This window comes from Myodes glareolus, chromosome 24, assembly GCF_982192425.1.
Source record: "Myodes glareolus chromosome 24, mMyoGla1.1, whole genome shotgun sequence".
Lineage (NCBI taxonomy): Eukaryota > Metazoa > Chordata > Mammalia > Rodentia > Cricetidae > Myodes > Myodes glareolus.
The window spans coordinates 32005240-32032884 of record NC_142049.1 but is presented as its reverse complement, the minus strand read 5'-3'; the positions used below and the strand labels follow the sequence as shown (position 1 = coordinate 32032884).

Sequence of the window (27645 nt, the reverse complement as noted above, 5' to 3'; positions counted from 1 at the left end):
TTTGGTCAGCTAATCTGTGTTTATTATATACAGTATGGACAAGGAGGCTGCTCAGCTGATCTCGGTAGGTGGTCTCTGCTGAGGAACAGCCTCAAAGAGTGTGTCCATGAAGTCATCTGGGACTAGCAAGCTCTGTATGGTTCACGCTACTGTTACCCGTTCATCAACATCCATATTTGGACCAGGGAAGGGTCTGGCCATTCCCATGAGTCCGAGGCATTGGTGTCCTTGACATGGTCATGCTCTTGTCATGAATGCTCATTCAAACAGGCATACACTCTTCCCACACTGGTGGCCTGGATCGGTCATCTTACATTCAGCGGATCTCAGGTAGAGCCCAAGCCAGAAGGCAGAGACTCCTGGACACTTGTTGAGTGCATAGATGGTAGGGGTGGTGCTGATCCTGTTCCTTCTAAGACACTTCTCCTCCAGAGGGCGAGGGACAGGAAGGAGAGGGTATAGGCAGAAGAGTGCTTCCCTGAATGAATTGTTCTGAACACTGGTGTGCCAGCCAGTGCTATGGTCAGTGTTGGGGATAGAAGCCAAGGCAGCAGTGTGCGCCAGGCGAATGTCTTGTGGCCCCTCGGTCATCACTCAGGAGCTGGCCAGGTTGTGGCCTCCCAGCAGGTCAACAGCTGGGTATGCATGCAGACAAGTTATTTCCCAGTGTCTGATGTCCAGGAGCCTGGAAACACACACAGAAAATAAGAAACTATTCTTTTTAATAGCTAAGGCTTTCCCCAGTTTGAAGAATAGAGAAGATCCACCCCCAAGGGCTCCTGGTGGGCGGGTGGGGTATGGTACATCTCCCCGTCCTCCCAGGCCTGTGAGAGTCACCATTCTTCCTCGGGAGCCAGCACACCCACAGTGTCTTGTAAATTAGCATTCCCAGATCTACTACCACACTTGGCAGGAACACGACATTCACCCGCACGCCACTAGCTACGCGGCTGCACCCACATAGTGCTGCAGGGCCTCCTCCCCAGAACACAGCTGCTCGCGCTAACTGATAAGCGCTGCTGAAAGGAAGCAGGCTGTGCTGTTCTGGGATCCCATGTTTCTGACCGCCCTCTGCCTGGTGCGGAGTATGGGCGTAGGGGAACTCAGCTGAGGGAAGAAGCACTTGGAGTTTGGTCAACATTGAAAACTAGGACCGTTCTCTTTCCACTCCCAGCACCCCATTTTCCTCTTCCTTTCCCCCTCCTGCATGCCCACTCCTGCCATCTCTCCTCCCCTCCCTCCGAGTCCCCCAGGACTATGCAATTTTACTTCACATTTAAGAAGAGGATGTCCCTCCCCTTTCCAAGGTGATCTCATCCTATGACAACTGAAGGTGACCTCTTGCCTGTGCTGGCAGTGTGGTCCAGTAACAGAGCATGTGAGCTGCGTGTAGGAGGGCGGCCATGGGTTCCATCGCCTGTATTCCCCACCACCTCCAAACCTGAACTCCCCAGACTCTCCCTGCCAGAACCTGACCTAGTTAACGGCTCAGCGCTCTGCTCTGTTTGCTCCAGGCTTTTTTATGACAATCCTCGGGCCGAGAATGAGAACACTAAAGGGAAAATGAAGATGAAGAATGGTTCTTAAGATCTCTTTTTTCTTTTTTCTCCAATGACGTAGGAGTCTTGTTCTGTAGTCCAGGTTGGTCTTGAACTCAAAGCAACCCTTCTGCCTTAGTCTCCCCAGTACTTGGATTATAGGGGTGAGCCACCATGCCTCACCAGCATGTAAGACTTTTAAGAAAGTTAATCCTTAAGGGGATACCGAGAAACAAGTTCGACAGTGTGAAGTGTGTGGGTTCCTCTGTTTCCATGGATACTTGGACCTCCTTTGTCCTTGGGAACCTGGGGCTTTTCTGAGAGTCATTGAGTCTGGGTCATTTTTTGTTTGTTTACTTGTTTTTTCAAGACAGGGTTTCTCTGTGGCTTTGGAGCCTGTAGACAGGCTGGCCTCGAACTCACAGAGATCTACCTGCCTCTGCTTCCCAAGCATTGCCTGGCCTGGGCCACTGCTGTAGAAGGCACTTTTGACCTTGCCTGGTCAGTTCTTGTTGATAGTAGCATCTCCTGTGACCTTAACCCCCTCCCCCCCAAGACGATAACCAGCCAGTGGATGTGAATCAGCGAATGGAGGCCAGCTGCCTCTAGTCCAGGAGGCCCAGCCTCCCACAGCCTTCTGTAGGAAAAGCCTCCAGGTGGCCAAGTGGGACATGGAAGCCCTACCTACATTTTACTTGGTTAAACAGTACAGATAAAGTTTAAAGTTGAAGGTCAAGGTAAATTAAATTAAATGAACAAATTAAATGGCAGCACAGCTCACTTGTACCTTAGATTCCCTTAGAAAATTCCAGCACAGGTACTCGAGGAAATCCACAAAATGTTCAAATCAGCATCGTACGCTGCAGCAAACCAGCAGCCCCAGCGCTCCATTAGTAAAGGTGAGCCGAGGCTTCTGCTCCCCTGAACAGAGGAATGCTATACGGCACTTAAAATGAATGAGCCAAGTCACTTGTAACAACACAAATAAATCCTGCAATTTGTGTTATTGAAACCATAACAAGCCTCTCACAGAACATGGTTTCTTTAGAGAAAAGGTGGCTAGCTCTGTTGGTAATCTTTCTTCATGTGCTACATGTAAATTCCGTTTCATGGCCTCCTTCCTTTTTTCTTTTTCTGGGCTCTGTTTTATGATTTTGAAATGAAAGCATGGCCCTCACAATTGAGAAATGTTGTAATTCTTCTCAGATAAGCCCAGGTGTGGCAACGGAAGCCTTCCAGGCGCTCTGCCCGCCACCAGCCTCAGAGAAACGACTCCACATCACTGGCTTAGCGTCTCCTTCACTTCCTCAGTCCAGAAGCTGCACAGAGGGGACCGCCAACTTGCTGTGTTCTCTGTACCCAGTGACCATCTGTACCCCACTGCCCTCTATACCCCAATACCCTCTGTAGTAGCTTCACCAGCAACCACACCTTAGCTCAAAGGAACAAGGCCATCATTCACCTTAGGAACCAAGCAGGGGGACTAGATCGGACTCCCTTGAGACCCCTCACTTCTCAGAGGCTGTGTCTGGAATCTGGGGGATCCCAGTAGGTTTTCATGTTAGTTTCTAGTTCTTTCCTGTGCAGGATGTCAGAGGCAGTGGACATATCCAGCAGGTCTGGGTGCGAACATGGCCCAGGTAGGGTCCTGGCAACAGGATAAACAGGTGTGACAGTCGGGAGCACCATGGGGCAGGCCGGGACTGAGGGGTGTCCACAGGAACCTAGAGACCTCCAAAGGGTACCTGTAAAGTGTTCATATCACAAGAGGGGCTGTGTGACACTGATTAAGACACCCCCTTACAGGCTGTAGGAGAAGGCATAGGACAAAAGCCTTGGATGGGGACCCTTGGTGGCAGCCTTGTTCTTCTAGGGAGGATCCTAACCAAAGAGGCCAGGAAACACTTGGAAGACTTGTTTTGCTGGCCTGAGACGTTGGGGTGGGGGTGGAGGTGAGGGTGGTCCTAAGACGTAAGGCAAAGCTGCAGGCAACTTGGGACTGCTCATAACCAACTGAGGTAGCCCCCTGTTCAGCACGTCACAGAAACCCATCCCAGCTTAAGTCCAGTGCATCCTGGGAACACCGCTCCAGCTCCAAGTCATGGAGTGCGCACACTGGGAGAGCCCCACAGTGCACATCGGGGCACTGAAGGCTCTGCTAAGTCTTGAGGAATGAAACCTGCACTTCAGCAGAGTTGCCGAAAGAAGCCCTGTCTTTGTGAGCGTCACATGACCCTTGGTGGAGCCCAGGCTAGGAAGCATTCCATTAGGGTGCAGGGAATGGGTGAGCCCAGGCTAGGAAGCATTCCATTAGGGTGCAGGGAATGGGTGAGCCCAGGCTAGGAAGCATTTTGTTAGGGTGCAGGGAACGGGAGAGTTGGCTCTGGAGGACAAACTGAGGTGAGAGCTCTGGTAGCGCACTCCGTAGCACACAGCACAGAACAGGCTGCCCCTCCCACTAGCCAGCACTGCCTGGAACAGTGGTTCAGCCTTCTGACCACTGTAACCCTATGTTTCATACAGTTCCTCGTGTTGTGGTGACCCCAATCCTAAAGTTATTTCATTTCTACTTCATAAGTGTAATTTTGCTACTGTTGTGAACCATACTGTAAATATCTGGGGTTGCAACCCAAAGACAGAGAAACACTGGCCTAGAGGATGCACCAAGCAGAGGACATCAAAGTGTTCTTGAAAGACAAACAGAAGAAAAAGATGTTGCCATCCCAAGTTACTAAGAAACTGTCAACATTCCCCAAAAGAAAATGTTCAAATTTCAGAACCAACATCTGTCGAATGTGAGGCGGAGGCGGGTTGTTGAAGCACAGGGCCCAGCTGAGCTGCAGCACATCTGTGAGTTTCTGCTCAGAGGCCCTGAGATTCAGCAGGCAGCAAGCCCAGGGTGTCAAGGCAGAGAACACAATGCGCCCTTCTCTGAGCTGTCATGCCGTGTTTCCTCCGGGCAGAGCCAGACGTGGCACTTTAGAGATCAGGCTGATCCTGGTGGCTGTCAGGGATCTCTAAAATCCCCCCTTTTCTCCTAACGCATGTTAAAGCCAGCAGATGTCCCTCGCTGCTCCCCCACATGGTCACAGAGGCGCTTGTCCATAGCAGAGCCTCTGGACTCTGCAGCTGCACCCCACACTTCTGCAACCCTGTCTTTCAGAATGGGTCACAGTATGGTGGGGCCCTCCTCCCCAGGCTTCTGGTTCCACCCTGTCTTCTCTCATTCTTTGCCTCTGGGATTCGGGAATAGGCAGAGCAGTTCCAAGGCCAGCTTCTACCTGGGCCTTCCCAGCATCTGTGGGCTCTTGCACCTGCTCACATCCCCAACGGATACTTCCCACGCAGAGCGGAGACGGGGCTCCAGGGAATCTGGGTTGCAATGGTATTCCACGGATAGGGCTTTCACATCAAGGCTCTGACCACCCTTGCCTGCAGGACTCCTGCTTAGGATTTTGCTGTGTGATTACAGAACAGTTATTCAACCTCTCCAGGCTTAATTTCCTCATCGATAAGGTGGACTTTCCTGCGTCCTTCGTTGAAGATGTCCTCAGTTCCCACCTGCCTCATGTCACTAGGCTACCCTTGTTAGGAGTGTAGATTTAATGTTTACAATGCCAACTGAAAAGCAAAACCCCAAACAAGCACAAAAACCGATTGTAGGGAGGGAGCTCTTTGTGGCTTGTTCTTTGTTACTTTTCTCTGCAAATCTATTGTGATGTTTGGACAAAGGCTGGTCTTTGATAAATGCACATGCCTCCTTTCTCCCACAAGCACATGTCAGCAACAGCCGCCTCCTTGGAGATGGGAGTCTAGAATGTCAAGTCAGAAAACAGTAACAGACCCTCCAGGGGTGGGCTTCCCAGGGAGTCGGCTGTGCTGAGAAAGTGCTGTGAAGAGGGACCTGAGAGGGATCTGTACATCAGGGTAGGGTGTGTGTACACTGAGCAAAAGCCTCAAGGCTGAGGAAGGGAGCCGAGCCATGCTGACCTCCTCCACAGGAAGAGCATCTGGCTTGTGGGAACAGCCAGTCCGCAGGCTAGAGAGTTGGAGGGGACTTGGGACAGAGGGGGATCGAGATGAATGGGAGGGATGTGTGGAGGGAAATGTGCCCCAGTATCTGCTGATTCTCTGGGCCATGATGCAGGCTTCATTTGTAGTTGACTTTGCCCTTTGATAGATCCTTGGCTCAAGAGTAAAGAAAGTTTTCAGGGAAAGAACAACTTGGGATTTAACTTTTGAGCAAGTTGAGATGGCATCGTGGTCCCCTTCAGAAGCAGCTAGACTTGAACCATGAGATGGTTCAGGTGGAAACTGGGCACGGCAGCTGGAGGAAATGCCCTCATGAGCACCGAAGGCTGAAAGCAAGCAGCCTGCAGTGTGTATTTCGGGCCAAAGACAAAAGTTCCTGTGTGCAGAAGCACAGCACAGCAGACGCTGCTGTTCGAGGCGGTGGGATCCCAGGCTACCTGTGCCTCCTGCTGCCTTGGGGACACTGGGGAGCTCGGGTGGCTCTCCCTACCTCACCACCCATCCAAAGGAAGGAGAGCCCCCTCCCTCTCCAAGGAAGGAGCAGCCACACCATTCCCATCCCTCTGATAGTGTATGCATAAGAAATTCATTGGTAGAGCCTGGTGGTCTTGGCTAAGACATAACTAAACATTCTTCAACTTCATTACTGTCCCACGTCAGATTCTCTCTGGTTTGCATTTCTGCTATTTCATTCACCTCTGTCCTTGGTTCTCAAGAACAGCAGGGTTTTAAGCGTTTTCAAGGCTTGTTTTTTTATTCGCTCTCTCTCTCTTTCTGTGTGACACACGTGTGTATTACATTTTCCTTACATGTATGAGTGTAGCTAGCGCGTGTGAAAGCCAGAGGACAGCCCCAGGTGTTGCTCCGCACCTCCCACACAGTGTGTTACAGACAGGATATCTGCCCCCCTAGCTTGCAAGAATTCCCCTGTCTCCACCTCCCATCCCACTGTAGGAATGCTGGGACCACACACATGCACTATCACAACCAGCTTTGTAAGCGTGGGCTCTGGGATTTGAACTCAGGTCCTCATGCTTGCACTGAACCATCTCTCCAGTCTTATTTTTTAATTCTTAAACTGACAGACAAAAATTGTGTATCTCTATTATGCACAACATGCTACTTTGAGGTATACGAAGGGGCCTGCCTTTGAGCCTTTTTTTTCTCCCGAGAAACCCGTAATTAGCTTTGGTAGTATATTACCAACAGAGTTCTCTGCTTGAGGGAGCACACGCTACTGTGTGTGTGTGAAGGGGGAGATTGCATACGCATCCAGGGGTCTTGGCAGCGTTTCTAACCTAGAATTTGGAGGAGGAGAGTCGATTTTTTTTCTTGCATTCTCCACGCTGAGACTCCCTGCAACAAAAGGCAGATCAGCACAAGTAGCCGGAATAGATGTTTAATGACACGACCACCTGCCGTGTACACGGGAGAAAACGCAGAGAGGCTTGCGTGTCTTTAGAATCTTTTCTCTACCTCCGGTGTACATATAGCTCTTGAATAAAGACAGGAAGGAGGGTGTGAGCAAAGGCCTGTGCAAACAGGATAGGGCTTATTCTGCAGGTGTGTGCCTCTGTGTGTGTGTGTGTGTGTGTGTGTGTGTGTGTGTGTGTGTGTGTGTGTTGGGGAGAGGGCTATTCACATGAATGCAAGTGCTCTCAGAAGCCAGAAGACAATCCTGGGTCTCCTGGGGCTAGAGTTTCGGGGGCTGTGAGAGCCGCCCTTCATGGGTGCTAGGAACGAAACTCAGGCTCTCTGCAAGAGCAGTATGTGCTCTTATCTGCTGATTCGTTTCTCCAGCCTCATCTAGGAGAATCTCTTAGGACATGGAGTCACCTTTGCTTCCTAGTGAGGAGAAGCCATGCCAAGCACCAAGACCCTTTCAGAGATGAGCATTTTCCTTCTGGGAAGGGCACCTCTGCTCCATTCTCAAAGAGTTGCTTTTGTCCATGGTTTTCCAAAATAACTAGCCCAAAATAATCCTTCTAAAGAGGCGTATCTGGTCTCCTAAGAGTCTTGAAACCCATCAGGATGTTTTTCATGCTTTTCTGTTTTATTTTTACCCACCCCGTGTATGTGTGTGTGTGTGCATGCGCATGTGAGCGTATGCACTTGTACTATAGTACCCATGAGAGATCAGCTTACATGCCAGTCCTCACGTCTTCACCGTGTTTGAGGCGGGGTCTTTTGTTGTTTGCTGCTGGATATTGCGTGTCAGGCTTCTAGAGAGTCTCCTGTCTCCGCTTCCCATCTCTCTACAGAAGCACTGAGATTCCAGATTCACACCACCACACTAGATGGTACACGAGCTCTTAGCGTTCAAACTCAGGTTCTCATGCTTGTGTGGCAAGCCCCTTGCTCACTGACCCATCTCTGCTGCTTCTTCTCCGTGCTTTAGAAGACACACTTTAAGATTCTTAGAAGCGGCCAAAGCCATTTTGAGGGAAATGGGGATCAGAAATGAGGGACACAGTGAACATGGCTAGGCATACCCCTGCCCTGCTAGGCCCAACACAGCCTTCCCTGGCCACACTCAGCAGCATTCCAACCACATGGACCTCCAACTGCTCCTACCGGCTGGTCTAAGAGGGGCCTATGTACCAGCCAGCCCCTCTCCCCAGCGGCCTCATCCCAGCCAGCCACTGTACCGTTTGTTCATTCCTCTAGCCACTAGACTCTGAATCAGCCGTTCCCGTGATTATTTCCCAGACCCGAGAGGTCCCCGCGAAGGAGGGGACTCTCTTGTTCTCCACGCGTGTGTTTCTACAGAGTCTAATCTGTCCTGAGCCCCCTGAAACAAATGTGCTTTTGACTATCAGTCGTCATGGTTACTAGCAAAAGATTCACTGGCCCTGGAACAACTAAGGGGACCTCCCTTTGTGGGCAGCCAATACCCTCCATAGTCCAATAGTAGAACACTTTGGGTACTCAATAAGGGACATGGACCACACCTGCCTGGTGTGGAGCTGGAACTGGAGCGCAGAAACAGTGAGCCTTTGCCATGAGGTCACTTTAGACTGGGCAGTGGTGTGTCCCGGATAAGTCTGCTGTACGAGGCCAGCCCATGGTGCAGGGGGACATGTGTATGACTGGGTCCGTAAGGCCCTCCTTTTCCGTTCCCCTGAACCCTGGTACCCGGATGAATTCCCACCCGCTCCTCCTGGTTTGGACTCAGTCTTTCCTACTCCGGCACCCACAGGGCCAAACACTTGCTTTGGGGCTGGCAGAGCCTCCAGTACGGGGCAAGGCAGAGCTTCTGCTTTCGGGCATCAAGCTAGAAAGATGTGGTCTGAGGTGAGCAACGCCTGTGGGAAGGGTCGTCTCATCTGCGTTGGGAGATCTAGGTGTTGTTACGGGAGGGCAGGAAGGAAGCACAAGTGCCTGTCCCCTGCTTAAGGATCAAGAGCTCAGTCCCACCTCCCCAGACAACGGGTGCTGGGTGCTGGCTGGACCCAGGCATAATCTTCCTAATGGCCCAGGCAGCCACACAGCATCTGCCGGTGCCTGATGCCCGAGGAATATCTGCTTACATGTGATTAATGGCTGTCAATAAGACTTTGATCCTGGAAAAGCAGGCCTGGCCGCTGAGCCTAGATACCAGCATGACTTTGTTCTGCAGGGATTTGGGGCCATTTCAGTGAAGAAGGAAGAATGGCGCTCATGGGTAGCCGAGAGAGAGACAAGGGGAGACAGAGCTGAGCCTCATGGTGAAGGTGTGAAAGCAGCCAGGGGCAAAAGTGTTCCCAGTCCTAGGACCCCAGCTCACTGACCCCATTCCCCCCTCCCTGGACCTTAGATAAAGTCCCTGGACCAATCGCTACCCGCCACTAGCTATGCACTGAATGTTGCGACAATCAACCATCTGTACCTACATCTCGCGGCTCTGGACCATCTCATCTCCTCATCCCGGCCAGGCAAACAGCCATCGGTGGAAAAAGCCAGATGCCAGGCAGGGCATGGGGCAGGTCCCTTCAATTACTGGATCCCAAGACTGGCCTAGGGCCCAGGCAGCCCCTCAGCTCTAGAAAAGACTTATTTCCTGACCCACATAGAAGAACACTCATGTGTCATGAGCTCTTTATGTCCTCAGCTCTGATTTCACAGATTTAAACAGACTTTTTTCTTTTCTTGTTGCTATCTCCTAACCAATAGAGGGTAACATAGTCTGTGTGCTATTTTGGGCTTAGAGTGTGGCTCAGTGACTTAGTATGTGGAAAGACCTGGGTTCAAGCCCCAGCATCCCCAAAATACATATATGTACATCTTCATTCAATATGTACACAGAACATGTGTGTTCTTGTAGGTAGTCTATGTCATCCAGGTATGTCTTAAAGAATCCACATAGGTTCTATGCTCAGACAACATTGTCTTGTATAAGGAACTTGAGCACTTGCAGATTTGACAGATTTTGGAGCCCTGTAACCAGTCACTCTTGGGTACTTAGGAATAACTGTACCCCCAAGTACACCCTTGCTGAAGTCCAGGCCTCATGTTATAACATGGAGGAGAAGTGGCCAGGGTGTCAAAACCACATAGGTTCTAAGAGGCCACAGAGCCTGTGGAAAGACCTCTGTCCAGGAGGCTTATGGGTGTTACATCATAGTCTCCGGAGTTTTCTAAGCCGCGGGCCATGTGTCACATGCCCCCAGAGCCACCGCAGCCCTCTGGCTTCTGGGGGCTATCTTTAGCACACACGGAATGTACTTTCAGATTATCCTTCATAAAAGGTTTTCACTTCGACTTCTAAAACTCCTATGACTAACGAGATTGGTCTGTGTGAGTTCTAACTGACATTCGTGCAGGTCAGTATTTTGACTAAAAAGAGCAGCAATTTGATAAATTACTTTTATGGAACGCAAACAACAGCTAGGGCTCGGGGTGGCTCTGAAAACAGCCAGCAGGGGGCAGCAGAGCGCTGAGCTGGTAGCGCCTGACTCACCATCAGGGGAAAGGTAGCTGGACTGGCTGACCAGTTAGCAAAAGTTGGTACCGTTGCCAGAGCAACAGTAGCTCAAGGATTCCTAACCTTCCTCAAGACTCCGTGGCAAGAGATACCCCAAGCTCTGGAAGTCCCCTAAACTGACCCACAGTGGAAGGCAGCTCAGCCAGTTAGCCCAGGTGCAATGAGGCACTCAGAAGGATGAAACTTGCTTGTGGCAGAGGTGGCTAAGTCCCTCTTTGGAGTCATCTCTACCTGGCAAGTCCCAGAGGCGGCCACCACTCTGACAGCATGCCAGCCTTTGGCACTTGGGGGCTTCCTTGGTTTGGCCCTGGAGGAACATCTATTGGAGATCTGTCGTAACATTTGTTGGTTACAGCGCAAAATAATAGGTACACCTTCTTGTCTTAAATTTTTTCGAACATTTCAAGATGGCAGTAGCGTAGGAACCCGAATTCAGGGCCACTCCTATAGGACCCCACGTGACAGCACAGTCCCCCTGCCCACGAAGATGCCCTTGGCCATCCTTAGCCCAGAGCCCACTAGCAGGGAGTTTTGAGCGATGGGTTGTGTCTTAGGGTTTCCACTGCCGTGAAACAGTAGGACCAAAACAACTCTGGAAGGAAAGGGTTGACTTCCCTTTCTCTATCACTGTTCATCTTTGAAGGCAGTTAGAGCAGGAACTCAAACAGAGTAGGAGCTGGGGCAAGAGCAGCTGCAGAGCCCCCCACCCCCAGGAGTACTGCCTACTGACTTGCTCACCACGGCTTGCTCATTCGACTTTCTTACAACACCCAGAACCACCAGCCCTGGGTGATCCCACCCACAACAGGGTGGGCCCACATCAATCACTAATTAAGAAAATGCCCTACAGGTTTCCCTACAGTGCACTCTTACGGAGGCATTTCTCAGTTGAGGTCCCCTCCTCTCAGGTGACTCTAGCTTTGTCAAGTTGACAGAAGACTTCACGGTTCCAAGACAGAGAACCCCGCCCTTCTTCCCTTCCAGGAGTGGGATGGATTCCTGGCATGCACCCCACGAGCACTGTGACCCCTGTGGAAAGAGCTCTCTTGCAGCATTTAAACCGTGTTCGCTTGTGTTTCGGGAAACCAAGATTCCTGATATTCGAGCTCTTTCATTCTACAAGTGATAGTTATTCCGGGGCGTTCTGAGGTCCACCTGCTATTGGGCATGGCTTCCTGGGAAGGCAATTGTAGTTTCTCCAGATAGAGGTGGGAACAACAGGCCAGAGTAGCGATTCCAGCCCGTTTCAGCCCGGCGAGCCATCGAGTTTACTGGGGTTACTTGCAGAAGTACAGGCGAGTCAGACAGTGCAAAAAGATGTATTACTACAGTTGTAGCACAGTTTGCAGGTGCCCCCTCCATCCCCCCGCCCCCGCTGCCGCCAAGAGTCTCCTCTCTCTCCGAAATTGTTTACTGCTCGTGAAACTTCAGGGAGAGCCTCTGAGACAGGACTTCTGGTGAGTTGGGTAGGCCTCGCTTCCCAGCACACCAGAGAGCGGCGCGTTTCAATCCAAAGGAAACAGCTACACATCACCCTCTTCTCTTCCCCCCCACCCCCGCGGGGACTCGGCACGGTCACACAGTTCCGCCTCACTAGCCTCGTCCTCACTAGACTGCCCCTGGCCCTCCGCAGGCAGCCGTAGGAGGTTTAGCTGTTGTGTAGGCTCAGCAATGATGTAAAACTGAAGCTGTCCTGAGACGCCCCAGCTGCCTGCCTGTCCTCAGCTGTCCCGAAGCTCTGCCCCTTGTCAGTTTCCTCTGCACACCCGCCGCACCTCCTTTCTCTTGCGGAACCGGTTGGCTGGCGTTCAGAATTCCCTTGCCTGAGTCTTTCTGCTCAGAATCTTGCCTTACCCAGAAATTCAGCCCGTAAGATGATTTCTGTTGGTTAGGTACACAACTCGGTGGGAGAGCATTTGCACTAGTTTTGATTCCTAGCAAACACACACACGCACACACACATACACACACACACAAACACACAAACACAGTGGTGGTGGGGTACAGGCAGAGAGAGACTTTCCTGGAGATAGGCAGGCCTTGCACAATTCCGAACTGCAGCCAGATGGCAGATAGACCCAGAAATGATAGACCCAGAAATACATGGTGATGACTTCCAAGCAGGCCTGTGAGCTGTGCTTTACTGTGGGCCCTTTGCCATTATCAAGGCGAAAACCCAAGGTGAGTAGGAAAACTCAGGGCCTCAGTCTGGGGCATTCACATGCCCGCTCAACAGGGGCAAATCTTTCAATTTCTCCTCTGGAGAAATGTGGGTGTTCGAATCCTTCCCACCAGCTTCTGCAGCTCTGAAGGATGCATTTGTAAGGTGCAGAGAAAATGAAAACGTTTCTCCTCTGCTTGATGAGGTGTACGTGTGCGAAACACCTTGGTGAATTCAATCTTTTCTCTTTATTTTTGTAAGAATAATGAATTTATATATATTAAAGATTTATTTTATGTGCATTAGTGTTTTGCTTGTGTGTGTGTGTGTGTGTGTGTGTGTATGTGTGTGTGTGTACCAGATCCTCTGGAACCGGAGTTACAGACCATTGTGAACTCCATGTGGATGCTGGGAATTGAACCTGGGCGTTCTGAAAGAGCACTAAGCACTCTTAACTGCTGAGCCATTGCTCCAGCTCCAGCTTTTTATATATTTAAAAATTAAAATATAATCATGTAATTTCCCCTTTCTTTTCCTTCTTTCAACCCCACCCACTTGCTTCCATTCAAATTTATGCCCTCTTTTCTCTATTACTGTGACATGTACATACATATGCATAAATATATAAATACCACCTGCTCAGTCCGTTCGATGTTACTTGTATGGACCTGATTTTAGGGTCAACCAGTTGGTACTTAATACCCAATTACTGGTCTAATCCCTGGGGAAAACTCTTTCGCTTCCAGAATCCCTTAGTTGTCTGTAGTTCTTTGCTTACAGTAGACCCATGAGATTTCCCCCTCCCATGGTAACATGTTTATTGGTGAATGACCTTTAAAAAAAGAATCACTTTGTTATAAAGAATTTGCAAATAAAGACCCCAAGGTCTGTATGTCTTAACAAACATCTACACAGTTGGTACAGCCATTTTGAAGTCATGGGGCTTCTCTTTGGATTTTACATTTTCGCTATCAATTGTGTGTGTGTGTGTAATTATATATATTTAATTTTTTTTCGAGACTGAGTTTCTCTGTAGCTTTGGAGCCTGTCCTGGAACTAGCTCATGTAGACCAGACTGGCCTTGAACTCACGGAGATCCACCTGCCTCTGCCTCCCAAGTGCTGGGATTAAAGGTGTGCGCCACCACCGCCGGACTCTCAATTATATATATATATATATATATATATATATATATATATATATATATATATAACATGTTACATGTTTTACTGATATTAATTGAGCTCTACATTTTTCTCTGCTCCCCTCCCTGCCTCTTCCCTCCCCACTTCAATCCTCTCTTAAGGTCCCCATGCTCCCTCCCAATTTATCAGGAGATCTTGTCTTTTTCTACTTCCCATGTAGATTAGATCTATGTAAGTTTCTCTTAGTGTCCTTATTGTTGTCTAAGTTCTCTGGGATTGTGATATGTAGACTGGTTTTCTTTGCTTTATGTTTAAAAACCACCTATGAGTGAGTACATGTGATATTTGTCTTTCTGTGTCTGGGTCACCTCATTAAAAATAATGTTTTCTAGCTCCATCCATTTTCCTGCAAAATTCAAGATGTCATCATTTTTTCTGATGTGTAGTACTGCACTGTGTAAATGTACCACATTTTCCGTATCCGTTCTTCGGTCTAAGGGCTTTTAGGTTGTTTCCAGATTCTGGCTATGACAAACAAAGCTGCTATGAACATAGTTGAGCACATGTCCTTGTGGCACGATTGAACATCCTTTGGATATATACCCCAAAGTGGTATTACTGGGTCTTGAGGAAGGTTGTTTCCTAACTTTCTGAGAAATTATCAAATTGACATCCAAAGGGGCTGTACCAGCTTGCACTTCCACCAGCAATACAGAAGTGTTCCCTTTCCCCCACAACCTCTCCAGCATAAGTTGTCATCAGTATTTTTGATCTTGGCCATTCTTACAGGTGAAAGATGGAATCTCAGAGTTGTTTTGATTTGCATTTCTCTGATGACTAAGGATGTCGAACATTTCTTTAAGTGTCTTTCAGCCACTTTAGATTCCTCTGTTGAGAGTTCTCTGTTTATGTTTGTACTCCATTTTTTATTGGACTATGTGATATTTTGGTGTCCAATTTCTTGAGTTCTTTGTATATTTTGAAGATCAGACCTCTGTCTGATGTGGGGTTAGTGAAGATCTTTTCCCATTCTGTAGGCTGTCCTTTTGTCTTGTTGACCATGTCCTTTGCCTTACAGAAGCTTTTCAGTTTTAGGAGGTCCCATTTATTGTTGCTCTCAGTGTCTGTGCTACTGGGGTTATATTTCGGAAGTGGTTCCCGGTGTCAATGCGTTCAAGTGTACTTCCCACTTTCTCTTCTATAAGGTTCAGTGTGGCTGGCTTTATGTTGAGGTCTTTGATCCATTTGGACTTGAGTTTTGTGCATGGTGATAGATATGGGTCTATTTTCATTCTTCTACATATTGATATCCAGTTATGCCATCACCACTTGTTAAATATGCTTTCTTTTTTCCATTTGATATTTTTTGCTTCTTTTTCAAAGATCAGGTGTTCGAAGATGTGTGGATTCATATCCGGGTCTTCTATTTGGTTCCATTGGTCCTCCTGTCTGTTCTTATGTCAATACCAGGCTGTTTTCAGTACTGTAGCTGCGTAGTAGAGTTTGAAGTCAGGGATTGTGATGCCTGACTTCTTTTATTGTACAGGATTGCTTAGGCTATCCTGGGTTTTTTTGCTTTTCCTCATGAAGTTGAGTACTGTTCTTTCAAGGTCTTTGAAGAATTTTGCTGGGATTTTGATGGGCATTGCATTGAATCTGTAGATTGCTTTTGGTAAGATTGCCTCGATTATATTTTTAATGCACATATCTACCATAAGAAATTAAAATTCCATGACACTGTTAAAACTGGAAATAGCATTAACTTCATACACACTGTCACAGCTCACATGTTCTTTACCTGAGTTCTGGTCTTCCTTATTGCCTGATGGTACCTGTTCTTGTTCTTCATTCTATGTTATATTACACCTACACATACATTTGTTTGCCTATGTGCATGTCTGCAGTATAGGTGAGGATCCACATATGGGAGCGAACATATTCAGTTTTTTTCTGAGATTGAATGACCTCACTTAATATACATTCTATGTTCATTCATTCTCCTGCAAATTTTGTGATTTAACCTTTCCACAGAGCTTAATAGTATTCCTTCTTACATATGCACCACATTTCCAGCATACATATTTCTTTAAATTGCTCATTCTTTTGCCTTATGCTCTTTACTTAGGACAGCGGTTCTCAACCACTTGGGGGGGTCATACATCAAATGTCCTCTCTATCACATATTTACATTATGATTCGTAACAATAGCAAATTTACAGTTATGAAGTAGCAACAAAAGTAATTTTATGGTTGGGAGTCACCAAAACATGAGAAACTGTATTAAAGGGTCGCAGCGTTAGGAGAACCACTGACCTAGATGAATTTTCTCTCCTTGAACCCACACAGTAGGGTTGGGCTCATACTGTGTGCGACCCTATGGAACTGTCTTCTCCCACTAAGTGACTTGCATTGAGGTCCTCGGTATCTGTGCCTTTTTCTTCTTTAGAGATGATAATACTATCTTAAGAGATGCACAGCGTTCAGCTGTTGAACAACACTTGTTTGTCTCAGCTGTTTGCCAAATATGAACAAGTTGCCATAAACATCTGTATGCGGGTTTTTGTACAGACGTAAGTTTTGTTTGTTTGTGTCTTTGAGACAAGGCCGCACGTTATAACCCTGGCTGGCCTGGAACTTGCGTATGTAGACCAGAGTGGCCTCCAACTAGTGGCAATCCTCCTAGCTCTCTGCCTACCGAGCTCGAGAATTACATCCCTGTGCCATGATGTCTGCCTGGACATTTAAGTTGTGAATTCCCATTCCACACTGGGACATGTGACAAAACAGGGTTTAGCTCATCAGAGGCTGCCTGCCTACCCTTCAAGGAGCCATTTCAAAATAGCACCAAGGAAGGCTGTCCACCTGCATCCTTGTTGTCATCTGGGGTGGCCACTTTTTGCGTGTTAGCTATTGTTATAGATATTTGGGTGTGTGCTATTGCTGTTTGAAATGCCTGCTGTTCCTGACACACGATGCTGAGCATCCTTTCACAGGGTTACTTCCCATCCCTGCATCTTCTTTGCTGAGGTGTCCGGATCCTTCCACTGTTTAGAAGTGGTTGTTTGGGGCCAGGGTGATAACTCAGTGGGTAAGGCGCTTGCTGCCCAGACTGAAAGCCTGAATTTGATTCCCTCCGGAGAGAACAGACTCCTGCTAATTGCCCCTTGACCTCCATCCATGTCCCCTGGCCCACATTTGCCCATCCCCCAACATACTAGTAATAAATCATTTTCAGAACTGTTCTTTTCCTACCCAGAAGTCCACTCTTTCAAAGTTTTCTCGAGATCATCAAGCCATCCCCGAGTTTCCAGGGTTTTATGTCTATTTTGAGCCAATTCCTTTTTATTCTGAAGTTTTGGGATATTTTCTTCCAGTCTCTGCTTCTCCTTCATTCTCCCAAAGACACCTTTCAGGGTGTAAGTTTTTCATCAAAATATATTTTTTAATTTATTTATTTTATTTTATGTGCGTGCGGGTCTGCCTGTCTGTCTGTAGATATGAGCTCCACATGTGCTCATCAAGAGGGGTTTGGGTCCTCTGGGACTGGAGTTACAGACGACTGTGAGCCACCATGTGGGTGCTGGGAAGTGGGTCCTTTGCAAGAGCAATTAGTGCTCTTAACCACCAAGCCATCTCTCCAGCTCCAAACTTTTCATTTTAATAAAGTCTAACTCATGATTTTTTTTCTTTCATAAGTCCTTCTTTTGACTATATCTAACAAATCATCACCAAGCTCAAGGTCTGACAGATTGGGGCGGTGAATTGAATAAGAATGACCCTCATGGGCCTAGGCATTGGAGCACTTGATCTCCAGTTGGTGGAACTGTTTGGGGAGGATTAGGAGGTGTGGCTTTGGGAGAAGGAGGTGTGTCACAGGGGTGGGCTTTGAGGCTTCAAAAGCCTCACACCATCTCTAGCGCTCTCTCAACTTCCTGGCTGTGGCTCAGGACATGAGCTTTCAGCTGCTGCTCCGCCACTATTCCTGTCTGCCTGCTACCATGCTCCCTGGTGTGACGGTCATGGACTCACACCTGGAACTGTGAGCCCCCAATAAACTCTGTCTTCTATAAGTTGCCTTGGTCATAGTGGTTTATCCCAGCAATAGAAAAGTCACTGAGACAGCTGTCTTCTGAAGGTTTTGCAGTTGTGTGGTTCACGTTTCAGCTTTGGGATCCACTGGAGTCAGTTGCTGTGGAAGGTGTAACGCTGGCAATCAGAGCATTTTGCAGCTATTGTTGTATTATTTCTTGCCTTTGCTCAAACTTCATTCATTATATTAATATGAGTGTGAGTATATTTCCACATCCTCTCTTCTGTTCCAGTGATCTTATTACCTGCTCTTCCACCACCACTGTGTTACTTCAAGTACTTTACAGCCATGTCTTAAAGCACTTTGGTGTTTGTCCTCCTCCCATTTCTCCTCCTACCCTCTTCCTCCCCATTCCTTCTCCTCCTCCTCCTCCTCCTCCTCCTCCTCCTCCTCCTCCTCCTCTTCTTCTTCTTCTTCTTCTTCCTTCTCCTGTATTTTATTAGCTCTTTCACGTTCTCTGCCTTTCTATAGTTTGTCAGTATTCAAAAATAGCTTGCATTTTCAAAGTTTAGTTGGGCTGTGATTGCACTCTATAGAGAATGTTGAAAGGAATTGACATCCTAAGGTTTTTGAGTCTTCCAACCTGTGAGCATGAGATAGCCCTCCCACTGTTTAAAAGTTATTTATTTTTTTCATTGGCATTTAACAGTTTCCCTCATGGTTTTCTTTCTTTCCTTCCTTCCTTCTTTCTTTAATTCCTTCCTTCCTTCTCTCTCTCTCTGGCTCTTTCTCTCTTTCTCTCTTTCATGCTCTCTCCCTCTTTCTTTCTTCTTTTGTTTTGTTTTTATTTTATTTTTGAGATAGGGTCTCACTATGTAGTTCTGACTATACTGATACTCACCATGTAAACAAGACTAGCCTTGAACTCACAGAGATCCTTCTGCCTCTGCCTCCCAAGTGCTGGGACTAAAGTCATGTGCCACCATGTCCAGACCCTCCTGGTTTTTTTTGTTTGTTTGTTTGTTTTTGTTTTTTGTCTCTCTTTTGCTAAGTTCATCTCTAGATACTTCGTTTGGGTGCTAATGTAAATAGTACTGTGTTTTTCATTTCAAAGCCAATTGTTCATTTCCGGCACATGGGAAAGCAGTCAACTTTGTCTCTCTTACCAGCATGTCCAGCAAATTTGTTGCAATCATTTCCAAATTTCAACTTTTATGCCCGCTCTTTAGGGTTTCTGAATATCATCAAGGCATCTGCCAACAGTTTTTCTTCTTCGCGCTGATGCACCTTCGTTTCCTTTTATCTTGACACTTTTCCCATGATTTTCAGTATGATTTTGAAAAACTACGTGTCCTCCTGAAGGGGCCTAGGAACTATTTTGTCTTGCTCCTGTTTCTAGTGGGAACAATTCGGCCTCTGTATCATTATGTGCGAAGTGAGCTGGAAGCTTTGCTCACAAGCTATGGTAGGCCCTCTCTACTATTTCTTGGAGATATTTCTTTTTATCAATACATGAATGCTGAATGTTCTCAAATGTTTTGGCATTCACTGATATGATAATATGATTATCTTCTTTAATTTGTTAATAGGATGTATTTTGTTAATTAATTGTATTAATGTGAATCAGTCTTACATATCTGGAACAAATCCAACTTCATCATTTTTGCATGGATTCAATTTACTAATATTTTGTTGAGAAAAAAATTTACATTTATGAGAAATATTGGTATGTAGGTTTCATGCCTCATAGTAGTTCATTTAGTTTTTATATTAGGGTGACTATATAATATAGTCTATGACTATATAATATATATTATATATAATAATATATAACAGTTAGGAATCGTTCATTCTGCTTTCATTTTCTGAAAAGATAGCCACTTAAAGTGAGTGGTTTGGTCTCCAAATATTTGGAGATTTCCTAGCTACATTTCTTCTATTGTTTTCCGGTTTGATTCCATTTCTATTCTTTTAAACTTATTGGAGTTTTATTTTTTAATATATTATTTTATTATTTTTGAGAATTCCATATATGAAAATGATATATTTTAATCATATTGACCCCCTCTCCCTTTAACTCCTTCCAGATCCACCCCCATCTACCCACCCTTCCCCAACTTCATGTCATGTTTTTATAATTGTAGTCACTGAGCCCAGCTTGTGCCGCCCATACAGTCATGGGTATGGGGGGAACTCCTGCAGCATGGTTGGGCTTCCAGGAGCCACACCCTCAAAGAAAACTGACTCTCTTTCCCTTGGAAGCCACCAGCTGTCACCAAATCCTCAGTTGTGGTCAGGGCTCATGTGCCCATCTGTCCTCCATGCTGGATTGTGAACTGACTTGATCATGCACAGGCAACCACCGCTGTGAGCTCGTGAATTCAGCAGTCTGATCTAGAAGGGCCCGTTTCTCTGCAGTCTTCCCCACTGTGGCTCTTACACTCCCACTGCCCCCTCTCCTGAGAAGGTCCCTGAGCCCTGGCCGTGGTGCTGTCTGTATTATATGGACATCCATTTGTGGCTGGTCGTCTGCTGACCCTTCCTCTCCACTCTTTGATCAGGTTTGAGGTTCTGCTCTGTCCGCTGCACAAAGAGACTTCTCTGGTGAGGTCCAAGAGCCACACCAACGAAGTGCATCTCATGTCACAGAATACAATCCCTTTTGGTGAACCTCCAGGGGTGTGTGTATTCAGGCATTCTGCTGTCGTGGACGGAGTCTTTCATACGTCTGGTTCCAGGCTATGGAAGCTGCTCTTCGGCTCAGTTATGCCTTCACTGATAAGCCCTTACCGATTTTCTTTGGCAGCTAAAACTATGAATTACTGGTAGAGGTATTTTGTGTTCTCAGTTGGTATAGTAGATCTGTGCACCAGCCCTTGCAGCTTCACCAGCCTCTGCCTCCTACAGATTGGCACCGTGTCACTAGGCACCTACATATTCATTAAGGGTAGCTATGTCCTCTTGTGGAGCAGGCCCTCTGTCACCTTCGTCTCTTCCTGAACACGGCTCCATCTGAAATGACTATAGTGATGCTAGCATTTTTCTGTTGAGTATTAGAACGGTAAAACTTCCCCTGTATTTTTACTTTAATCTGTGATTTTACAATTAAAATTGAGTGTCTCCTGTATCAAGCCTAACTCTACTACCAATTGTCTACTTCCTTCCGTCTGGTGTGTGTGTGTGTACACACAGAAAAAACACAGTACTCATTTCAAAGGAAGTAAGAGTTGATCTTGGAGCCAAATCTGAGAGATCATGGTTAGGGATCAGATTCAAGTTTCTCGTACTATGTTCCACCATGACAGGAGCTACATGGCATTCTCTTAGTTATGGAATAAAGAAAGTTACAAATCAAATTCTTTACTATGGCCGGGCAGTGGTGGCACACACCTTTAATCCCAGGGAGGCAGAGGCAGGGGATGTCTGGGAGTTCGAGCCTGGTCTACAAGAGCTAGTTCCAGGACAGGCTCCAAACCTACAGAGAAACCCTGTCTCCAAAAAAAAAAAAAAAAAAAGAAAGAAATCTTTGCTATGTACATTGTAGGGCACAGATGCTCCCAGCAAAGTGCATGCATAGGATCTTTAATACAGGTGCAGGCTCTCTTTCTCTCTCTCTCTCTCTCTCTCTCTCTCTCTCTCTCTCTCTCTCTTTCTCTCTCTCTCTCCCTCTCCCTCTCTCCTCCCCTCTCTCTTCCTTTCTTCCCTTCCCTCTCCCCCCTCTCTCCCCCTTTCCCTCTCCCTCTCTCCTTTTGGGAACTGCAGTGCTCATGTGTCTTTTGCATCCTCATTTTTGTGGTTGTTAAAAGGCAGATGTGACCATGAGGAGGCAGAAGGCAGCGGGGAGGCCTGCTGCAGAGGATGGAAGACCACGGCTGTGTGAGAGGCTGCCCTTTTCTGGCTAACGGTCACTGCCCCCACTCTTCACTAGAATCACATATTTTGAGATCTTACCTTCCTGGAGTCTCTTTGTTTTTTTCTACCTGTTAACGTTACAAGTCCTTTTCATAGCTTTATTAGATAAACTCACTTCATTGTAATGAATGCACAAGAAAGATCACACAGATGGTGTAATGTGGTCACTCAAACACTTGACCAGTCCAGACTCTACACATCTCAGTGACCTTCTACACAGTTAGCAGGGCTTCTCGGGAGCCGTGGAACTTCAGCTAGGGTTCTGAACGTTCACAATCAAGGGCATGTTGTTCACCTATCCACCACACAGGAAAAAATATGGCAGAGTTGAAACTAGAAAAAAGTAGCTTCATATACTCTGCCTGCATTCCATCTTTCTTAGAAAATAATATTAATGACCTAGAGATAAATCTAACCAGAGAAGTAAAAAACTTCCAAAAAGAACTCTTGAAGTCCCTGAAAAATAAAGCCAAAGATGATGCTAGCTGATGAAAAGACCTTCCATGTCCCCAACTGGCAAAATTAATACTATCAAAATGGCCACACTACAAAATTAACTACATATTATTTTTGTTTCTTTGTTTTTATGAGATAGTATCTCTCTATGTCGTCCTGGCTGTTCTGAAATTTACTATGTAGTCCAGGCTGGCCTTGAATTCACAGAGATCCCCCTGGTCCACAGAGATCTCTATCTTCCAGTGCGAGGATTAAAGGGGTGCTCCACCACACCCCGTCTAGTCCATGGTATGACCATCAGAATTCCAATGTCATAGTTCATAGTCCTAAAAAGCTCCAAGAATTTGTGTGACATCACAAAAGGCCACCAGTAGCTAAAACAGTCCTCAGGAGTCAGAACACAGAGCTATCACAATACCTGACCTCAGACTATACACTGCAGAGCGAAAGTGACAGAGAGCCTGGCACTGGCCTGAAAACAGACAGAACAATGGAGCAGAAAGACCCGAGATGAAACCTGCAAATCTGTATCCATGTAATTCTTGACAAAGGGAAAGGAAGAGCCCGTTCGGCGGACTGGCTACCCACTTGCAGAAGAGTGAAGTTAGATTCATAGCTTTCAACCTGTACAAAAGTCAGTTAAAAATGGATCGATGACCTTAGCCGAAGACCTTAAATGCTGAGACTTCTGGAGGGTGTGCAGGGGATGCTCTTCAAGACGTCGAGACATGGTAAGAACTTTCTCAACAGAACCGCACCAGGACAGGAACCAGCCCTGAGCATCAAGAGAAGGAGGGCGTGAAAACAAGGGAAGCCGTCAGCAGAGCAACACAGACAGCCCACAGAGTGAGGGGAAATGCACACCAGACACACTGCAGACAAGGCGTTAATATACAGAATTTACAAAGCTTTGCAGAAACTCAACACCAAGAAAATATAACTACTAATCAACAAAGGCACTAATGACTTGCACAGAGGGTTTTCAAATACAGGAAACAGAAATGCCCAATAACTGCTTAAAAATGTTTCCGGCATCCCGAGTCATCAGGGAAATACAAATTTCAACTATTTTAGGAAACCAGCTCTCCTTATTCAGGATGGCTAAGACCAAGGGATCTGACAGCAAGTGTTGGGGAGAATATGAGAAAAAGGGTGCACTTTTCGCTGCTGGTGGGAGTGCAAATTAATACAACCTCTATGGCAAACAGGCGGGAAGTTCCTCGCAACAGTAAAAATAGAACTATGACATGAGCCAGCTCTTCTACTTCTGGGCAGACTCCCAGGAAGGCCATAAACTGCTGGAGAGATGTTTTCACACCCGTATTTACTGCTGCTGTATTTAACCTGGATATCCATCAACAAATAGAGGATGAAAATGTGGAGCATATAAAAAAGGTTTTATTTTCAGCTGGAAAGAAAAATAAAATTGGCTGGCCGGTAGTGGTATATGTCTTCAATCCCAGCATTCAGGAGCAGAGGCAGGAAGATCTCTGAGGTTGAGGTCAGCCTGGTTTTCAGGGTGAGTTCTGCGACAACCAGGCTACCCAGAGTAATCCTGTCTCAAAAAGCCACCCTCCAAAAAGGAATTTGATGGAAAATTATGAATTTGGAAAATATACTATTAAGCTAAGTGACCCAAACTCAGAAAGAAAAAAAAACCTAAGCATATTTTTCCTCCTATGAGGGTCTTAACCTGTAATGTATACATGAATATATGTACACAGGCATAAATGTAAGTTTAGTACAACACTTAGAAAGGAGAACCAAGAGAGGGTAATATTAGCTGGTGAGGAGGATAGAGAACAAGTCATTTTTTCATGATTCTTTTTAATCAAAAGTATCTGGACATATTTAATTGTATGCAATAAAGCACCCTTGAAATTGATGGCAGGAATAATTTGAGATATAAGACAATGTCATCTTCCTTCAAGGAAGATTTTTGTTTCTTTTCCCCCCCAAGCACTTTGTGTCACTGGTACTTAATTGAGCTCTAAAAACCAAGATCTGGGGTCACCCAGAAGACTCCCCCAATCTCAGTGACCGTCCTATGCTGACCGGTTTGTTCACCCTCATCTTGAGGGAGTATGTCCTAGTGAGGTTTTTATGTTGCTTTGATAGACACCATGACCAAAAGCATATTGGGGGAGGGAAGGGTCAACTTCACTTCCAGTCCATCATGAAGGGCAGTCAGAATAGGACCGGGGGCGCAGGAACGGAACCAGGGACCACAGAGGAACTCTGCGTACTGGCTTTTTGCTCATGGTTTGCTCTGTTTGCTTTATTACATACATGCCCAGAGACAGCATTGCCTATAGTGGCCTGGGCCTCCTCACGTTAATCACTAACCAAGAAAATGCCACTGCAGACTTGCTTCCAGGTCAGTCTGATGGAGGAATTTTTCCAGTTGAGGTTCCCAGGTGACCCTGGATTGTGTGGACCCGATAAAAACCTAAACCAGCACAAGGTAGCTCTTAAAACCCAAACGCGGAGCTCAGGGAGCTTATGATAGTCTCTACAGAAGCCTGAGAGCCAGAGGACTCTGCTCAGCATTGAGAGAGAAAAAAAAACCCTCCTTCCCCACAGACTGCAGCTCCTTAAGGAAGTTGGGATCTGTGGCCAGAGTTTAAGGCAAAGGCACTGTCTCCAGAAGCCCCAGGAGCCGGACTTGGCCTCCCACCTTAAAATACCAACCGAGGAGACACGGGGTGATGAAAAGCAGATTTAATCAATGCACAATAGAATGAGGAAGTGATGAAGGGGTGCGGTGACCTCATTTCCATCTTTAGGCACTGACTGGGATGAGATTTAGGTTTAAAGAAAGAAAAACTTGAGCAGGACTAAGAATCGAATTTAATCCCACAGTTCTCGCCAAGGTGTAGTTCTGTCCGTGGTCCAGCTCCAGCCCCACAGAATGGCCCATCAAGTGTGAGTCTGGTTATGACAGTCATCTCCTGAGGACCAGTTTGGCTATCTACATGATGAATTGCTCCAGGATGTAGGCTCTTCGACATAGATAATTATTCTCGTATTGGGGGTATTCTGTCCTTCCTGTGAGGCCTTGCTCAAACCCGGGGTGACTACAGGTTTTGGAAAATGACTCTCTGTGCCTTTAGTGTAAAGGGAATGAGATAGTATCAAGTGTTTCTAGATAAACGCTCGTCGAGTGATTAAAATGTGCCGAAAGATGAACATGCGCATACGCAGTGGTGAATAGATTTTTCCCCCCAGGGAGACAAAGGCAAAAGGAAGGCAGAGATGCCAGGCTTCTAGCTCCGTTTTAGTTACGTTGTGGGCTCAAGTGAAGTCGATGTTTTTTAGTAAAAGTCAGATCCACACGCTTTCCCCAACTGTTTATCACTGAAAAGGCAAATTCAGGTTAATTCCCACCAGAGGCGCTATAAGCAAGGACAAAGCCCATTGTGCACTGGTTTGTGCATGAGAATTGCAGGTTTCTGCACAGGCCTTCTTCCTGTGGACAGCGTGTACTCCCACGGAGAGAGAAGCAGAGGCGTCCCAGGTGTGCCCTGGGAAAGGTCAAAGGTCAGTCAGAGAAGGGAAGCAGATCGGCAGGGTGGTGTGTTGGAGACCTCTAACGGGAAAGGACAGAGCTAACTGGTTGGGCAGGTGCCGCCAGGTAGAGTCCTGAAGGCTGGGCTGGCAGAACGTTCTGAATACAAGAGGTCTTCTGGGAACTCTGAGCCGAGGTCAGCCGCCAGGGCTGCCTTGTTGCTGGCTTTCTCTAGGTCATACCAGAAAGAGGATAAGAAGAATTGGGCAAGGCAGGGCAGCTTGTTCTCCCCCTTCTTATCCCGAAGAGAGTTGGAAGCCTCCATCCATCAGATGAAGCAGACAGATGCAGTCAGTGGCCATAGGAGTAATTTCCGTAGAACCCTCAGAGGGAGAGGTGATTCTCACATCACCAGAACCAATGAGGCCCTCAGCAGGGACCTTCGGAAGCCTCCTGCCTTCCAAGAGAAGCTCAGGGTAACTGCCGTGCTACGCAGAAAACTCTCCAGTCTGGCTGAAACGTTCTGGAGCCTGAGAAGTGAAGCTTCCCAAGTTCTTTCTCGGGCCATGTTGGGCCTGACAAGGATTTCAGAACAAGAGAAGTTGCAGTCATGTTTAGGAAGGGGCTGGGCTGTCCAGAGCAAAGAAATTTCCTCACTGGGTGAGAGAGTCCTCGGTGCATATATATTATGAGCCTCAAGAGGGAAATCTACACCAAGTCACCTAAATTTCTGTTCACACAGAGAGGGCTTTTGAAAAGACCCCAGATCTGACTAGGCCAGTTTTGAGAATGCCATTCCTTGGACCCTGTAGGAGGGATCATTTCTGAGTTAGGGATTTCTCTCCGTTTATGTTAGTCACTAGGAAAGGCAACTCTGTCTCTGGGGAAGAAGAAGCCATGCACTGTGGAAAGGAGAACACTCTGCTAAACGAGGCTTCCAAAGCCCAGGGAACTTGGGACGAGCTGCCGATAAGCTCTAGACTGTAGAGGACCCTGACTAACACAGGCTCATATTTTCTGCAAAAGTTATTATCCCCCAAGTTGCAATAAAAATCCATATTTTAGGAGTGATGACGTATTACTCGAAAAATTTGCAACCGGAGCAAACCCCTCTTGACGGTTCTGAGTGCTCCTGCTTACGCACAACCACAACGCAAGGAACAGAATTCATGGCTTGTCTGGGAGCATGCGCTCTCCGCCCCCAAGGCTCACTTACCTGGCGGATCTTCCTCCCAGCCTGTTGAGAAGGCGCGACTCCCTGCCTAGGGAACTCCTGCAAACCAAACAAGTTTGCAGCCAGGCCCAGGCAAAATAAGTTCTTACTCTGGTTCCTGCCCAGCTTTCTCCTCAGGAACACAGACATCTTGAAAGAGGAGAGGGTCACATTGACTTGACTGTAATGAGACCCACATTCTGGGAGGTTCGCCACCGCCCCAAGTGACCAAGGACGCATGAGTCACAATGTTTGAAAGTCCTCCCTGGGTCCCAGCAGAGGGCGGTCAGCCACACCGGGTCTGTTGGCTTCCAGCACAGTGACGCTGGGACTCCAGCCAGTGGTGGGGTGAGGATTGATGGGCTGTTGGGGACATGGGGGACCATCTCTACGGCTTTCTCCAGGAATCATCCAGAAGCTCCAGCTGGTGCCTGCTGTTGTAGACAAGCCCAGGGCCTGCCCACATGAGCACGCCCGCCCGTTCTGGGCTCACGAACCCTTGTGAGACATCAACAGAGCTGCAGCCCAGGGCCCTCATTGGCTGCAGCCACTACTGCCATCATCATTGAAGAGATTATTCTGCAGACTAACGCATATCAAGTGCTTGGCAGGTCCTTTACACCAATGTGTTTGTTCTCCCGAGCACATCTGCCGCATTACAACATAGCCTCTGAGATGCAAGGAAAG

The 27645-nt window shown here is 47.1% G+C and overlaps 1 protein-coding gene and 1 long non-coding RNA gene across 3 annotated transcripts in view; one reads left to right on the top strand and one right to left on the bottom strand.

The window, feature by feature from the left end:
* The window catches only part of Trpm1 (transient receptor potential cation channel subfamily M member 1), a 118830-nt gene that overhangs the window by 926 nt on the left and 90259 nt on the right, over window positions 1–27645 (top strand). The window lies entirely within an intron of this gene.
* LOC146889923 (uncharacterized) lies at window positions 1–27645 on the bottom strand. The gene is made up of 2 exons (XR_014999451.2): window positions 26962–27645; window positions 1–685 (listed from the first exon to the last, which is right to left on the bottom strand). It is a non-coding gene; the product is annotated as an uncharacterized LOC146889923 (long non-coding RNA).